At 40.5% G+C, this 17677-nt stretch overlaps 1 long non-coding RNA gene across 1 annotated transcript; it reads right to left on the reverse strand.

Annotated features, from left to right (window-relative positions):
- Positions 1-1872: 1872 nt before the first annotated feature.
- On the reverse strand, positions 1873-4985 carry LOC142173884 (uncharacterized). The gene is made up of 3 exons (XR_012703246.1): positions 2473-4985; positions 2230-2391; positions 1873-2037 (listed from the first exon to the last, which is right to left on the reverse strand). It is a non-coding gene; the product is annotated as an uncharacterized LOC142173884 (long non-coding RNA).
- Positions 4986-17677: the final 12692 nt, after the last annotated feature.

A 17677-nucleotide genomic window follows, 5' to 3' on the forward strand; every position in this document is an offset into this window, starting at 1 on the left:
CAAAACTAGTCAAACAAATGTACAAATCCATAAATATATACTCATTACCCATAATTTAACAATTTATAAAAATTTCCAACTCCGCTCGAAAAGTCAACCATAGGGCCCACATCTCGGAATCCGACAAAATTATAAAATTCGAACACTCATTCAACCATGAGTCCAACCATACCAAAATTAGTCAAATCCGATCACAACTCGACCTTCAAATTCTAAAATTATAGTTTATGAAGTTTCTACAATTTTCCCCAAATTTCCATCTTAAAATACTAATTAAATGATAAAAACAATGATATATTTATGTATATTAAAAAATCTAAGTTAGAATCACTTACCCCAATGAATTTCTTGAAAATTCCACGAATAATCTCCACAAACCGAGCTCCCAAAGTCCAAATGTGAAATAATACTCTATCCCTCGTTTATAAAGTACAAAAATCTGATCTCCCATTGTGCTGACCGCGTATGTTTTGTGCGGTCCGCACATCCCAAGTCCCGTCGTCGCGATCCAAATTGTGCGGTCGCACATCCACAGTGACTGCACTACCAGGCTTTAGTAAATTTTCCATAACCATCTGTAAAAATATCCAAATGATAAATGGTTTACCTTTCTGGAAACTAGTCTCAAAGTGCTACAACTTTCATTTTTGGATCATCTCCAAATTCTTTATAGATTAAGAAAATATAAGCTTTCGAAGTTAGACCATCAAACCTGCAGATTCCCCTTTCCGCGGCCGCAGAAGGATTTCTGTGTGCCGCACATTTCCTCTGTTGTCCAGATCTGAGGCTTTGCCTCAGCACTCCAAAAATTTCCCTCCGCACTTCAACTGTTCCAGAACATCAGCAGAGTGCCGAAATGCCCAAACTCGTTAAAAACTTACCCCGAAACACTCCCGAGCCACTTGGGACCCCGTCCAAATATACCAACAAGTCCCGCAACATAACACGGACCTATACGAGGCCTCAAATCACACCTAACAATATCAAAATCATGAATCATACCTCAAATCGAGCTTAATGAACTTTGAATCTTCCAACTTCCAAAACCCGTGCCGAAACGTATCAAATCAATCCGGAATGACTTCAAATTTCGTACACAAGTCATAAATGACATAATGAAGCTACTGAAATTTCTGGAACTGAAATCTGAACTCGATATCATAAAAGTCAACTTACGGTCAAACTTATGAACATTCCAAACTTTCAAATTTTCAATTTTCGTCGATTAGTCCCGAGACTTTCTAGAAATATCCAAATGAAATTTTTGGCACACACCCAAGTCCGTAATCATCATACGAACCTATTGGAGCCTTCAAATCTCGATTCGTTGGTCGTTTACTCAAAAGTCAAATCTTAGTCAACTCTTCCAACTTAAAGCTTCCGAATCAATTCCTAACTTTCCAAAATTCCAATTCCGACCACACATACAAGTCATAATTGCAACGACCCGACCGGTCATTTTGGGCTATAGCAGGTCATTCAGTGGTTTGAGACCCTGAGCAGCTTCACTTCAGGTATTATGACTTGTACGCATGGTCGGAATTTAATTTCGGGTAGTTCGGTGTTGATTTGGAAAGAAAATTTCTAAATCTACGTAATCCACTATGTGTTCAGTATGGTAGGCATACGTACAGTATCACTTGCATTTTTTATTTGTGAAGCAAAACTTCAAAATTTGTAGAGAGGGTAAGAGTTTGTTCAATGGACGAAGAAGGAAAGAGTAGATAAAGAGCTGAGAATGGCATCCTGAGAAGTGTTAACTGGGACTGGGATATTTTGCTCCTATGCCTATGGGTTATAAGTCCTATTTTTAGTGTTTCCCGAAATAACAACTTTACTATATTTATACCATGCATAACACATTATGATTCACCTCATAATAATCTTTATATGTTTTTCATTGCGTAAGAATCTATATATTACAACTTTTGTTTAACTAAATTGTGAAGGACTCCTATTTGCACACACGCCTGACAAACCTTTCCAGCGCGTATCATCAATATTCTTCAGGAATAAAGGGTTGAATACATCCACATCCTGGGCATATCAGAGAAAGTTAATATGATGTGATACTTCACTCAATAACCCTTCGTTAGAGTAAGAAATCTTTGAAAATTTTTGCAACAACTTTATTTTGCAAATAGACAAGCTTAAAAGGTGGTTACTTGATGTGGTTACTCAATCTACTGAAAACTGATCACAATAATAATAATATTACTGTAAACTCGCCTCAGGTACAGATATTACTTTCAGTCGTGCATATGGAAGATCGATCGAGATCCCATCAAATTTGAATCGCATCAGAGGAACCTTTGCACCCTTGACATAGTGGATATCTGATACTTCTGGTCTGCTCACGAGCATGTTATAAAGCACAATGAAGAAGTCTTCCTACATGAATCACAATGATATACACATCAAAATCTGTAAAACTCAATGAGATTCAAAGAGGCTAAAAAGAAAAGGACTCACCGCTATTATTACGAAGTATGGTCCAACACACAAAGCATCAATATCCGACTCGGAATTATGAACCTGTGAAGATTAAAACAAGTCAGAAGATTAGGACACTGCAAGTTCGAAATAAGAAGATCAGTATTTTCCTGCAGCAACTTGAAGCAGTGATTTTAAAAATGAAAGAACAACAATAATTAAAAAGTATTTTTCCCAGGTTTGGATTGATATTATTCCATTACTGGGTAAAACAGAGCCACATTTACGAAAGTCAATTGTAATGTTGTCTTGCTGAAAATACATTTCCCTCTTCAAAGACATTCAACTTGAAACTGCATTTCGCAACAAGAAGATGTCAGCTCGATAAGAAGAATACAAATTATTAATCCAAAAATCTGTCATTGTACTAATGCATTCCCTAATGAAACAAAAATAAATACTACTGCATAAAGGAAACTGTCAAGTAATGGAACAAGACTTACTCCGAGACCATATGTCAATATTGTGCCAGATGCGAACCTAAGGTATCTCTTCGGTAGAGCACGATTCTAAGCCACTGTTTTAACCCATTCAATCACTATCTAATCAATGACAAACAATGTAACCGAGTAAATAACTCTTTGTCAAGAGAAAAATCAGCTCTCTGAAATTGGGAAGTCAATTACATAATTTACGTACTGAAATAACAACTGGAAAAAACTCTGATGATTCATGATTAACGAGTGATGCTTATTTTGTTTATTTATTTTTTATTTTGTCCAATATGATTAACGAATCTCAGGAACCTTTAAAAACAATTTATATAAAATGCACATTAATTTACACAAATAATTAAAATGTATTCCAGATCCAGATAAACGTGGATGAACCTTTTTGAGCTTGTCAATAGCATTTCTCCTCTTCAGTTCTTCTTCTGGAGAGGTCAATAAACTCACATTGACAAACATCTACTTATAAACAAAATCACAAAGTGACTCCATCAGTGTGTCCAATATTGAGGGAAGAGAGATTTGAGGAGGGAAAAAAAAGAAACTATTCTTGAGGGAAGGGAGATAATAAATCTGCTCCTACAATCACATCATCTAATGCAGCTACATGAACATACCAATCTTCTTTATTCTAAAAGTTAAATTCATTGCTTTGCAATGACCTAACTAATCTGTCATGTGATAATAATTTTCTTTAAGGTAACAAATAACCCAAAGCTAACCGAAATTAAATAAAATAAATTTGTTGTGGCCCACACAAAGAAAACTCAACCTCTTTAACATTTTAGCAGCCAGAGTCTAAAATCATTCCAACCTCACCAACTCCCAATTCCTTTCCTGCCACTCCCTTTAAGTCAGCATCCATCTCAGGCAATTCCGCGATATAGTGTCTCTTACCGTTTTTTCGGACGTGCCTGTCTTTCTTCTCTTTACTTCTCTTCGCTTATACAATTTCCCAAACCTTAATCCAAATCAAACTCCCGAGAACCCAATAAAATATGTCAAGCAGTTGGTTATCACTTTTTAAATATTAAATCCAAAAAATGCACCTCATCCTGAAATCATTTATAGTATCGAATTGCCATGAATCCTATGTCAGCTTTAACCAACAACTTAATTCATATATGTAGTTTGTTATATGTCAGTTAATAAGCCAAGTAGAGCCATAAGATTTATCAAGATGAAACAGAAAGCTAACTAAAAGAACAAAGTCTAACTTGTCAGCAGAGTAGCACACAACAACAACCATGAAATTTGAGCAAAAGCAAGTCTCACCTCTCAGCAGAACTCGTAATGTTAGGTTTCAGCAGCGCCAACACGGAGAACAATAGGAGGAAGAAAAATGAATCAACCAACATCCATAAAAAGAAAATCTAACTGCGCAAAATAGAGGGAGGAAGAGGATGAGCTGAAAAACATTGAGTCCAACTGCGTTGGCAGTCACCTTTTACAAGACCTACACTCCTCGCTCTTTGAAGATACATATCCAGCCCAATGTGAATGAACTCAAACCAAAATTACATAGCTTTAATTCCAAACCTAAAAGGAAAAACAAAGAGGGAACGACAGAGATCTACCAACATAGACACAAGGGAAGATTGAAGAATTGCACAAGGGAGGAAGAGGATGAGCTGAAAAACATTGAGTCCAATTGCGTTGGCAGCCACCTATTATAAGACCTACACTCCTCGCTCTTTGAAGATACATATCCAGCACTGACTCCAACCCTATGTGAATGAACTCAACCAAAATTACATAGCTTTAATTCCAAACCTATAAGGAAAAACAAAGAGGGAACGACATAGATCTACCAATACAGACACAAGGTAAGATTGAAGAATTGCACACCACGTGTTTGATAAAGCAAAGTACACCTCAACACTTGATAGACGCGGCAAATATATGTTTACTCGAAAAATCGGATAACGTTAAATTTGTGTATGGTTCTAAGGATATGCGATACAATTTGATACAAATCGTATAGAGAAATATAAATATGAGTGTTCTAGACTATGAGCATGGGAATAGTGAGCAAAAGAATGAATAAGGTAAAAATAAACAAGCATCATGAGATATTTTTCAATATGAGAAGTAATCTTTTTTCTACAGTGTATTCTCTGTCCTCCCTGCTTACAAGCATTCCCCTCTTCTTATAATAGAGGGATCCTACTTAATTTATAATAAAATAAAGCATATAGAGGAGGACCCATGATGAATTATCTCTTCTTCGATTTCCGCCAAGATTCTCTCTCTTAGTGCGGTTGTAACGGCTCTTGTCTGTGAGCTCGACACTGGCTCAAACTTGTTATTGGGTCGAGCCCTCGATTTTGTCTTGAGTTCGACCTCCGGGGTGGGCGTAGCGCATTTCTGACCTCGAAACAGTGCCTTGCGGATCAATTTGGTCACGGGCTCGATAAAAGTATCGAGCCGACTCCTCGATCAGCCTTCGGACTCGAAGCTCGTTTGCATTGCCTTCGGAACTCATCCCAAAATCCCACTCTGGTTGCTTACCATTCGAACTCGATTGAACGTAGGAAGACCGAAATCTATTTTGATCGTACACAGATAGTCCTCTCGTTTCTCAGAAAGGATGTGGTGAGAATCGATATAATCTTCGACGGTTCGATCAGGTTATAAGTTGACGTTTTCACAGGGCTCGACCATGACGTATGTGATAGATGTCCCATCGATTTAGTCTTTTCAAGGTATTTAATGCATGTCAGACGGTGGTCGGCCACCTCTAATATTGAACCGTCACGATGCAAGCCTATAAATAACCCCTCCGTCTAACATTTACCACTTTTACATCTTTCACTCTTCCAAATTTTCTTACCCTTTCTTTTTACATCTTCCTTTGCCTTTCTTTCTCTTATATCAATGGCCAAAACTTCAAAAACTGTACCCTAGAAGGAGAAAGCTTCTTCTTCACGGTCGTCCGGCGACAAGGCGCCGGTGGAGTCGCCTACCTATGAGTATATTCTCAGCCCGTGTACTCTGAAGATCGATTTTAAGGTTGAGAATCTTTCATTTGTTCTGGGTCAATGAGCATGTGTCGATGTACATGTGCTCGATAACGGAGGGTCATCTCGAGGCTGTGAGGAAAGACTGCAACTGGGGTTCCGAGGTTGTGTTGCAAATTTCCTCCTCCGAAGAGAGCGTCATCACCCATGTGGAGGGGTTTTTAAGTGTTTACACTTACCCTTCTCGTTGGGTCATGTCGACCCGGTGATCATCGATTTTTGCAAGAGATATCAGGTCACCCTTGGTCAAATTCATCCCTCTCTATGGCGTATAGTAACCTTACTTAGCTTCTTCTTCAACAAGGCCGGGGGGCTGGAATTTTCCCTGAATCACCTCATACGACTGTATCGGCCTCAAATCTTTTGAGGACTAATCAGGATTCATTGTCGAGTATCAAAGGCTTTGATGTTGAGCATCAATAAAGACAAGGATCGGGGTTGGATGGGCCGTTATATCCGGGTGAGGACCCGTGACCTCATTCCGAAAGAGTAGATGTCGTTCCCCAAGGAATGGAATTTCGACCGTAAGTGGTTTTCATGAGACGTTTTTCGTATCTTTTTCCATTTTTATCTGATGTCTTTCTCCGATATACAGCTGCCCCTTGGATGCCACAAGTGGTACCCGACCTCGAGGATTGGGTTCGGAAGTTAGCCTCGACTTCCTCTTATGCCAAACGCGTTTGGCGTGATTTGGCAAAAGGTAGATGGGAGGCCAAGAATCATGGTAAGTGTTAATTCTCATGTTCTTCGAAATATGTTTTATGCTCCATTCGTCACTGATTTCCTTTCATGCAGGTGTAACCAAGGATGCCGTTTTGAGGCCTTCGAGTGGTGAAGAAGGAACCAAGTCCCCGGTCCCGGAACCGGGGGAAATATAAGAAGTGAAAAGCCATCTCTCGGCCAGAGGACCCCAAACCCAAAACTCGAAGGGTGAGGAGGAAGGCAATTGCTCTTTCGATGGACTCGGTCCAATGACTGAGAGAAGAAGAAGAAGAAGAAGAAGAAGAAGAAGAAGAAGAAGAAGAAGAAGAAAAAGATGATGCCTCGGCTTTGGTGATCCGATCTGCGAAAGCTATCGAGGTTGCCAGAGCTTCTGAGCCGATGGCGGCTATACCTGTCGGGGTTGGTTTCGGTACCCTAAGTCTCGATCAGAGCATCCCGAGCAATTCGCTTGGGACCATGACAGTGGGTCATTTGCTTTCTCTTCCAACCTTTTCTGAGGAGGCGTTAAAGGAGGCTCGAGAATTGAAGACCCCCGATATGGGCGGAGGCTCTAGTGTAGGGGACCCTTTTTGGGATTGCTTTACTGGAGTCGATGATGCCTCCGACATTGGTGATGTTTCTCTTATCCTATAGGAGGCCCAACGATTCATTTCTCGGGTAATGATTTTACTGTATCTGGTTTCTTCGTTCTTTTCCAAAATTGACTTGTGTTCTTTCCCTATTGTACAAGCCATTAGTAGGTTTCGAGTCGACCTCAGCTAGTGCGAGGTCGAGCTTTAGAAGGTCTTGGGGGAGAGAGATGCCCTGCGGCTTCTTTGCAGCCAAAAGGACGAGGCTATAAAGGACCTCCAAGCAGATTTGGCTAAGGCTCGTGAAGAAGAGGCCGAACTAGATAAGTAGGTGAGCCTCGTTTTGTTAGAGTATGGGTTTGACTCAACTATGGATGTTAACCCTTCGTTATCTCAGTTGCAGCAAAAGGTTGAAAAGATCGGGTTACTTCAGGAAGAAGTCGATCAAATCAAGGCTGAATGTAATCGGTGGATGGAGACTATCGACCGCCTGCCGTGGAAAAAGAAACCATCTTGGCCAAATTATTATCGGCCGATGTTCAGCTTCGAAGCATTAAGCAAAAGGATTCGGCTCAGGCTAAGAGGATCGAGGAGCTTGAAGCACGGCTTGCTGAGGCCAAGGCGGAGGTTGAGTCATCAAAAGTCATGGCGGACAAGTCCATTACCGTGTATCGGGTTGATGCCGAGGCTGCTCAGATGGAGGCACGAGAGGCGGCGGATACTGCCGACACTCGAGCACATTAGATTGTCGAACTTGCTAAGTGTCGTTCTCGAAGGGAGACCCTCGAGGAGATACACGCTCGAGGTTTCGACCTTGCTGAAGAGATAAAAAAGGCTAAAGAGCTCGAAGTTGAAGCTGAAGCCTTGGCTTCTGATGGCGATGATGATGACGATAACGGTAGCAAGAGTGGATCCGAGAACGAGGGGGAGCTCGATAGATAAGAAACCATTCCTGAGGATGACCAGGAAGCTTAGTCCTTAGTTTTTTCATTTGTAATCAATCATGTAGATGATTTTGTATATAGACAACTTTGCCGACCTGCTTCTGTTTTGTGAAGTGCTTATACATGCCTTATAAATGTTTTCACAAATATTTAAACAACTTAATAAAATTCTGGATTTTGTAGCCTCTATAATCGAGTGAGTGCTTATTCGAATTTGAGGTGATGTAGCCCGTAGGCGTAATGGTCGAGTGAGTGCTTGCTTGAACTCTAAATGAAAGTAGCTCGTAGGCTTAGTAGTAGAGTGAATGATTCGAACTCGAAATAATATAGCCCGTAGGCATAGTTGTCGAGTAAATGATTCAAACTCGAAGTAATATAGCCCGTAGGCATAATGGTCAAGTGAGTGCTTGCTCGAACTTGAAATAAAAGTAGCTCGTAGGCTTAGTAGTCGAGTGAATGATTCAAACTCAAAGTAATATAGCCTGCAGGCATAATGGTCGAGTGAGTGCTTGCTCGAACTCGAAATAAAAGTAGCCCGTAGGCTTAGTAGTGGAGTGAATGATTCGAACTCAAAGTAATGTAGCCCGTAGGCATAATGGTCGAGTGAGTGCTTGCTCGAACTCGAAGTGAAAGTAGCCCATAGGCTTAGTAGTCGAGTGAATGATTCGAACTCGAAGTAATGTAGCCCGTAGGCGTAATGGTCGAGTGAGTGCTTGCTCGAACTCGAAATGAAAGTAGCCCATAGGCTTAGTAGTCGAATTTATCTTACCTTTGTTTGTGTAATAAATCTCCAAATAGAGGAGTTTTTCTTGGATATAAGATATCGGTAAAGAGGAGTACTTTATTTGCAAGTCACTATACATGTGTTCATGTTTCGTGCCTGGGTTCGGGCCAACTACTTGAGCATGGTTCGTTTTGACCATTTTGCTCTTACAACTTTTCCTATTGGAACCCCGTTGTTGCGAAATAACTTTCTTGCATCAGAACTTAATATGTTTGAAGGCTGATGCCCCCTAGTATTCGAGGTCGATTGTAAGGAGGCCTCAGATACTGTTTGTAAGTGCAACACGATCTTTGGTTGCCTAGTTAAAAACCTTGCCGAAAAACCCATTTGGGATAAAACCGGTCTAAGGGGAAAAGAGTGCAATGCGTGCTTTCAGATCTATGGTAAAGGATCCATCTTAGCTCCTGCTCGGACCTCTGCAGGGGTCAGTTTTGAAATGTAAACGAATATGAAAGGGTCGTACCTTAGCAGTAGTATCATTTTAGATGTGACACATTCCAGTTGCTTGATAGTTGTTTGTCGTTTATGATGTCGAGCATGTATGATCCCTTTCCGACGTTTTCGAGAACCTGATATGGTCCTTCCCAATTTGGTCCTAGTTTTACTTCATTCAGATTTCGGGTATTGATGGTGACTTTCCTTAGCACTAAGTCCCCGGGCTTAAAATGGCGGAGCTCAGTTCTTCGATTATAATATCTTTCGATTCGCTGCTTTTGGGCGGCTAATTGGATGAGAACAACTTCTCGTCTTTCGTCTGATAATTCGAGGCAAGTGTTCATAGCCTCGTTATTTGATTTTTCCGTCGTGTATCGAAATCTGGTACTGGGTTCACCGACTTCGACCGGTATCAATGCTTCGGACCCATATACTAAGGAGAATGGGGTCGTCCTCGTACTGGATTTCGACGTCGTTTGATATGCCTAAAGGACTTTGGGTAGGATTTCTCTCCACTTTCCTTTAGCATCGTTTAGCCTCTTCTTTAGGTTCTAAATGATGGTTTTGTTCATTGATTCGGCATGTCCATTCCCACTAGGGTGTTACGGTGTTGATAATATCCTTCTTATTCTGTGGTCTTTGAAGAATTTTGTCACTTTGCTGCCCACAAATTGTTTCCTATTATCACATACTATTTCGGCGGGTATCCCGAATCGGCATATGATATGATCCCAGACGAAGTCTATAACTTCTCTCTCTCTTACTTTCTCGACCGCCTGTGCTTTGACCCATTTAGAGAAATAGTCAGTCATAAATAAAATGAATTTAGCTTTACCTGATGTCTATGGCAGTGGGCCGACGATATACATTCCCCATTTCATTAATGGCCATGGGGAAAGGACTGAGTGAAGTTGCTCTCCGGGTTGATAGATCATTGGTGCAAACCTTTGACATTTGTCTCATTTCCTAACAAATTCCTTCGCATCTTTGCCCATATCGATCCAATAATACCATGCTCTGATTATTTTTCGGACTAATGGATCGGCACCGGAGTGATTCCCACAAGTGCCCTCGTGCACCTCACGTAGGATGTAATCGGTATCTCCTAGACCCAAGCATACTTCTAATGGTCCATCGAATGTCCTTTGGTATAGCGTTCCATCTAAAGCCAGCGTGAATCGAGCAACTTTGGTCCGTAGGGCCCTTGATTCCTTAGGGTCCGATGGGAGCTTTTCGCTTTTTAAGTATTCAATATACTTATTTCTCCAATCCCAGGTTAAGCTCGTAGAATTTATCTCGGCGTGACCTTCTTCGATCACGGATCTCGAGAGTTGAACGACAGTCTCCGAGCTCAAGTCACCTTCCTCGACCGATGATCCCAAATTTGTAAGTGCATCAGCCTCACTGTTTTCCTCTCGTGGAACGTGCTGTAAGGTCCATTGTTTGAAATGGTGCAAAGTGACATGTAGTTTGTCCAAATACCTTTGCATTCTATCTTCTCTAACTTTTAAGGTTTTGTTTACTTGACTTACCACCAAGAGAGAGTCACATTTGGCTTCGATGACTTCTGCTCCCAAGTTTTTTGCTAGCTCGAGCCCTGCAATCATGGCCTCATACTCGGCCTCGTTGTTAGTCAACCTGGTAGTTTTAATAGATTGCCTAATAGTGTTACCTTTGGGTGGCTTTAAAACTATGCCCAAACCGGACCCTTTTACGTTTGAGGCCCCGTCCGTTCAAAGGGTCCATACCCTCGAGGACGTACCCGACTTTAGTATGAATTCTTTTTCGACTTCGGGTACAAGGGTCGGCGTAAAATCGGCCACGAAGTCTGCTAAAATTTGAGACTTGATGGCCGTACGGGGTTAATATTCGATATCATACCCACTGAGTTCGACGGCCCATTTGGCCAATCGGCCCGATAGTTCGGGCTTGTGCAAAATATTATGAAGTGGGTAAGTTGTTAATACTCATATGGGGTGACATTGAAAGTATGGTCGTAACATTCTGGAGGCGCTTATCAGTGCAAGTGCCAATTTTTCCAAGTGTGGATATCTAGATTCTGCTTCTGATAAGGTTCGACTTATATAATAAATGGAAAATTGCGTACCTTGCTCTTCCCGAACTAGGACACCGCTTACTGCGATTTCTGATACTGCCAGGTATAAGAAAAGTTTTTCGTCTGCTTTCGGAGTGTGAAGTAGTGGTGGGCTCGACAGATATTGTTTCAGTTCCTTCAGTGCCTATTGGCATATCAGGGTCCACGCAAAATCGTTCTTCTTTTTGAGTAGGGAGAAAAATTTGTGACTTCGATCTGATTATCTCGAAATGAATCGGCCTAGGGCCGCAATTCGTCCCGTTAGCCTTTGTACAACTTTTACATTGTCCACGATGGTGATGTCTTCGATGGCCTTGATTTTATCGGGGTTAATCTCGATTCCCCAATTTGACACCATGAAGCCGAGGAGCTTGCCCGAACCGACCCCGAAAGCACATTTTTCGGGGTTGAGCTTCATGTTGTATTTTCTCAAAATCTCGAACGTTTCCTGCAAATAGGTCAGATGGTCCTCTGCGCACAGGGACTTAACTAGCATGTCATTAATATAAACTTCCATTGATTTACCTATTTGTTCTTCGAACATTTTTTTTAGTAGGCGTTGGTAGGTCGCCCCCGTATTTTTTAGCCCGAAGGGCATCACATTATAACAATATGTCCCATATTTGGTGACAAATGAAATCTTTTCCTGATCCTCCGGGTTCATCCAGATTTGATTATACCCGGAATAGGCATCGAGAAAAGTGAGGATCTCGTGACCGGCCGTGGCATCGATCATGCGATCGATGTTAGGTAGTGGAAAAGAATCTTTGGGGCATGCTTTATTTAAATCCTTATAGTCCATGCACATTCTCAGTTTGTTTCCTTTTTTAGGCATTACAACTATATTGGCTAACCATTTGGGATATTTCACCTCCCGAATGGACCATATCTTGAGAAGTTTGGTTACCTCGTCTTTTACGAATGCGTGTTTTACCTCGGACTGGGTCTTCTCTTTTGCTTTATCGGTCTGAACTTAGAGTCCAAGCTTAGCTGATGCATCGTAATGTCTGGTGGAATCCCTGTTATATCTAAATGGGACCAGGCAAAACAATCAATGTTATCGATAAGAAATTGAACAAGTTTCTTCCTGAGTTCGGGGCTCATCCCCGATTCCAGTGCTCGATTAGTGTGACTTGCTCCAATTCCTCAATTGTTGATTTGGTGGCGTCGGAGTCATCGGGAATCACGAAGGATCGAGGGACCCTCCGATCATCATATTCTTCGATCATCTGGTTATCTAGTTGGGTCGAAGCCGATGTCTGTGATTGCTATTTGGTGTCTCCTTCTCCTTCCGAGGCTGATCCCTTTACTGACGAAGGCGAGGATATTGGTTTGGCTTCCTCGATGGCGAACATTTCTTTTGCGGATGGTTGTTCTCCGTACATTGTTTTGACTCCTCTCGATGTTGGGAATTTGAGAACCTGGTGTAGGGTCGAAGGTACAACTCTCATGTTGTGGATCCATGGCCTTCCAAAAAGGGCGTTGCACCTCATGTCGCCTTCGATCACGTGAAACTTCATTTCCTGGATGATTTTGGCCCCGTTAATTGGTAGAATTACCTCGCCTTTCGTGGTTTCACATGCCATATTGAATCCGTTTAGAACCAAGGCTGCGGGTACGATCTGGTCCCGTAGGTCGAGCTAATCTACGACCTTCAATCTGATGATATTGGCCGAGCTACCTGGATCAATCAACACACTCTTAACTTTAGTTTTATTCACGAGTACGGATATTACTAGTGCATCATTATGAGGTTGTACGACCCCTTCTACATTTTCATCATTGAAGGACAAGGTTCCTATGTGTGTGTAATCCTGAGTTCGAGATCGTTTTTCTTTCACAATCGATGTTTTAGTGCGTTTAAGCACTGGTCCCGGAGGGGTATCGGCACCGCCGATGATCATGTGAATGACGTGTTGCGGCTCTTCCTGCTTGTTTTGCTTGTCGAAATCCCCATTTTTAAAATGGTTCCTCGCCCTATCGCTCAAAAATTCCCGAAGGTGGCCTTTGTTAAATAACCAGGTTACTTCCTCTCTTAGTTGCCTGCAATCTTCCATTCTGTGGCCATGGGTGCCATGATATTCGCACATTTGATTGGGATTCCTTTGGGCAGGATCGGTCTGCATTGGTCGAGGTCATCTAGTGTCTTTGATGTGTCCGATAGTAGACACAATGACGGATGCTTCAACGCTGAAGTTATATTTCGATAACCGAGGTGCTTCTATATGATCAGAATATTTATCAAAGCCGCTCTTGCTCATAAGTCCTCGAGAATATTTCCCTCGATCAATCCTTCGATTGTTCCGGGAGGTGTTGCATGTCGAACCGTTGTTCATCTGATATGCGACGTACGGTTGATATCGGTCTCTGTTCGACCTTTGTTCTCTGCCGATCTCCCTTTGGTTTTTAGCAGTTGTCCTGTTCTGATGCGTGGATCCAGACGGAGCTCCCAACTGGTCATCTTCGATCCTAATTTTCGACTGATATCGATTGTGTATATCTGCCCAAGTTATTGTTGGATACTCGATCAAATTTTGCTTCAACCGACGCGATGCTATCGAACTTTGCTCGTTCGACCCTTAGGTGAAAGCTTGGACGGCTCAATCGTCTGTGACCGGTGGAAATTCCATGCGTTCCATTTGAAATCGGGATACGAATTCCCTCAGCATTTCATTACCCCTTTGCTTTACTTTGAAGAGGTCTAATTTCCTTGTTGCAACCTTTATGGTTCCAGCATGTGCCTTTATGAACGAATCTGCTAACATGGCAAAAGAATCGATGGAATTTGGCGGCAGATTGTGATACCAAATCATCGCTCCCTTCTAGAGGGTCTCCCCGAACCTTTTCAACAACACGGATTCGATCTCATCGTCTTCCAAATAGTTACCCTTGATGGCACATGTGTAAGAGGTGAGGTGTTCGTTAGGATCGTTCGTACCATTATATTTGGGAATTTCGGGCATACGAAATTTTTTGGGGATCGATTTTGGGGCTGCACTCGAGGGAAAAGGCTTTTGTATGAATTTTTTCGAATCCAGCCCTTTTATCATTGGCGGAGCTCCCAGGATCTGATCGACCCTGGCATTGTATTTTTTCACTCTCTTGTCGTTGGCTTCGACTCGTTTTGTGAGTTCCTCGAGCAATTTAGTAATCTCGGGAGTGGTCCCCGATTCTTGCTCATTTGATTTCACTATGGCGGGCTCCGTTCTGGGGGTGATTTCTCGAAGCGGATTGGGATCCGACCTGCTTTGTATATGAGTTTGGCTCTGCAACTGAGCTATCGCTACTTGTTGGGCTTGTAACTTGTAACATCTCGAATATCATGCGCAAGCTGACTCCGATTTCCCCCACGTTATGGGTGTCTCGAGCTACGAATCGAGTACCATCCTGAATGCTTTTTTTCGGTTCGGAACGTTGTTTCGCCTCAAGATCCACTTGCGAATTGACATCTAACGGTACTTCGGCTCGAATTTCTGGTACTTCGATTCGAGCCTCAGTGCCATCATTAAGTGGCCTTCCGGCCCCAGGTACCAAGTTGTTGGTTTCATCTTGAAGGTCGGCTTCATGGTCGATAGGTAAAGCCATTGCTGATTCGAAGTTGTAAACTGGTGTGTACTGCAGATTTATATCAAACAACCACTGTTATCCTTAGCCCCACGGTGGGCGTCAAACTGTTTACCCGAAAAATTGGATAACGTTAAATTTGTGTATGGTTCTAAGGATATGCGATACAATTTATACAAATCGTATAGAGAAATAGAAATATGAGTGTTCTTGGCTATGAGAATAGGAATAGTGAGCAAAAGAATGAATAAGGTAAAAATAAACAAGCATCAGAAGATATCTTTCAATATGAGAAGTGATCTTTTTTCTACCATGATGAATTGTCTCTTCCTCGATTTCCGCCAAGATTCTCTCTCTTAGTGCGGTTGTAACGACTCTTGTCTGTGAGCTCGACACTGGCTCGAACTCGTTATTGGATCGAGCCTTCGATTTTGGTTTGAGTTCGACCTCCGGGGTGGGCGTAGCGCATTTCTAACCTCGAAGCAGTACCTTGCGGATCGATTTGGTCACGGGCTCGATAAAAGTATCGAGTCGACTCCTCGATCAGCCTTCGGATTCGATGCTCATTTGCACTGCCTTCGGAACTCATCCCAAAATTCCACTTCGGTTGCTTACCATTTGAACTCGATCCAACGTAGGAAGACCGAAATCTATTTCGACCGTATACAATATCCTATTACAAATGGTACAAATGGTCATCTTCTCCAGTCTTGCTTTAGTGTGAAGAGTTATAGTAGAAGCAACTTGGGCTTGAGTTCAATTCAACCAGAACTCTGGAATACCAAAAACACCTAGGAACACAATCAAAAGCCCACAATATATAGCTTTAATTCCAAACTTAGGGAGAAAACGAAGGGAATGCAGTGATCTATACCTAGAAGAATCTAAAGAGAGGCAGAGAGGAGAGGGAGAGCACCGGATGAGATGAGAAACTGAAGACCTTGCTGGCGCTTACGTGTTGAACAAAAGGGATGTACACCAGAACAACTTTAAGCCACTTAGAGGCAGATTTCCGAGAATAACCCTGAAGCAGGGATGGAAAATTCCAAAATTAAACCCGAAGCAGGACGACGAAGAGCACCTCAACTCCCTCTTCTAAATAAGTAATAAATAATAATAAAATAAAGTAGAATAACCTTGTTAAGGATACATATAAATAGTCAAGACTTTTTGAGGTTATAAAAGTTATAGGGAACTTAAGTATTTTCCTAAGGTTTTCGATTCATTGATGGAAAGTTGATTTTTTTGAGTACGGTTAAAAAAACAAAACAAAATAAAATATTTAAAATCGTTCATTAGCTACCTCGGTAGAAGAAACTCATGTTTATTGTTGCACTAAGGGGATGTTTGGTTTGCGAATAGGGAGAATTAATCCCTGTATAAAATTTATATTTATTACATTATTTGGTTAGTATTGTAAGGAAAGTTAATTTTGGTATAGAAACCAATATAGTTTATATAACGTTTCGTTAGTTTTTTTTATACCCATATAAATAATACATGTATAAAATAATGAGGAATTTTTTATTTTATTTGAGATAGAATGTAAAATAAGAATACGTGTATTAGATTATACTTGGATTAAACTAACAAATGATAAAAATACGTGCTCTCTGTTTTCTATTATTGATAAATACCCGCTTGTCTGCTTACGGCTTGTTTGGATGGTTGTTACGCATCGTTTCATAATGTATCGTATTGTATTGTTATAATATATTGTATCGTTTGTTGAATATAATATTTGGATAAATTGTATCCGTTGACATTGTTTCATGATGTTACGTACCCGTAATATGAAGAATAAACTTCAATATTACAAAGAAAAATTGTGGTAGAGAGTAGAATTATTATACAAAAAGGTAGGATAAAGGATAATTTAATAATAATATAGGGTAAGATAAGAGAAAAAGACAAAGTAACGACACGATCACACCAAATCAGTCGTTACATAAAATAGTATTTTTTGTCGTTACGTAACGACAGATTTAACGATACGATACAATAAAATTTAAATAACAATCAAAATAAATATTATATTTAAAGTAACAATATGATACAATACAATAAGTAACGACCATCCAAACAAGCTGTTAATGTTTGTTTGCTTTTCGTAAACAAATATTTTTTAAACAAAAAACATATACTTTAAATTATATAATATGGACTAATTTTTAATACAACAAATCAAGTATTCAAAAAGAATTAATTTCGTAACTAAATCTCTACATAAGTAATATGTGCATAACTTAATTCTTGCATAATTAATACCTATATAGCTTTATCCCTACATAACTATACTCCTTCTAGTCCATTTTAATTATTTTTTTTTATCTTTTTGTGATTCACAATATTTGATTCTTTCGAATATCAAGAAGGAATTAACTTTCTTTTTTCAAAGTTGTCTTGGAGTAAAGAGTCTAGAAGTATTTATTATATTTTTAATGAATAAATTATGATTATGTGATGAATTTTATTATTAATTAATAGTAAAAGGTGAGTTTTCTTAATATATGTAAAAATAATCGAAAAATTAATTAAAGTAAATAGGAAAGAGGAGTAATTATTGTATAAAAAATATGCCTTGCCTTTCTTTTCCAAAAC

Source organism: Nicotiana tabacum, chromosome 19, assembly GCF_000715075.1.
Source record: "Nicotiana tabacum cultivar K326 chromosome 19, ASM71507v2, whole genome shotgun sequence".
Taxonomy (NCBI): domain Eukaryota; kingdom Viridiplantae; phylum Streptophyta; class Magnoliopsida; order Solanales; family Solanaceae; genus Nicotiana; species Nicotiana tabacum.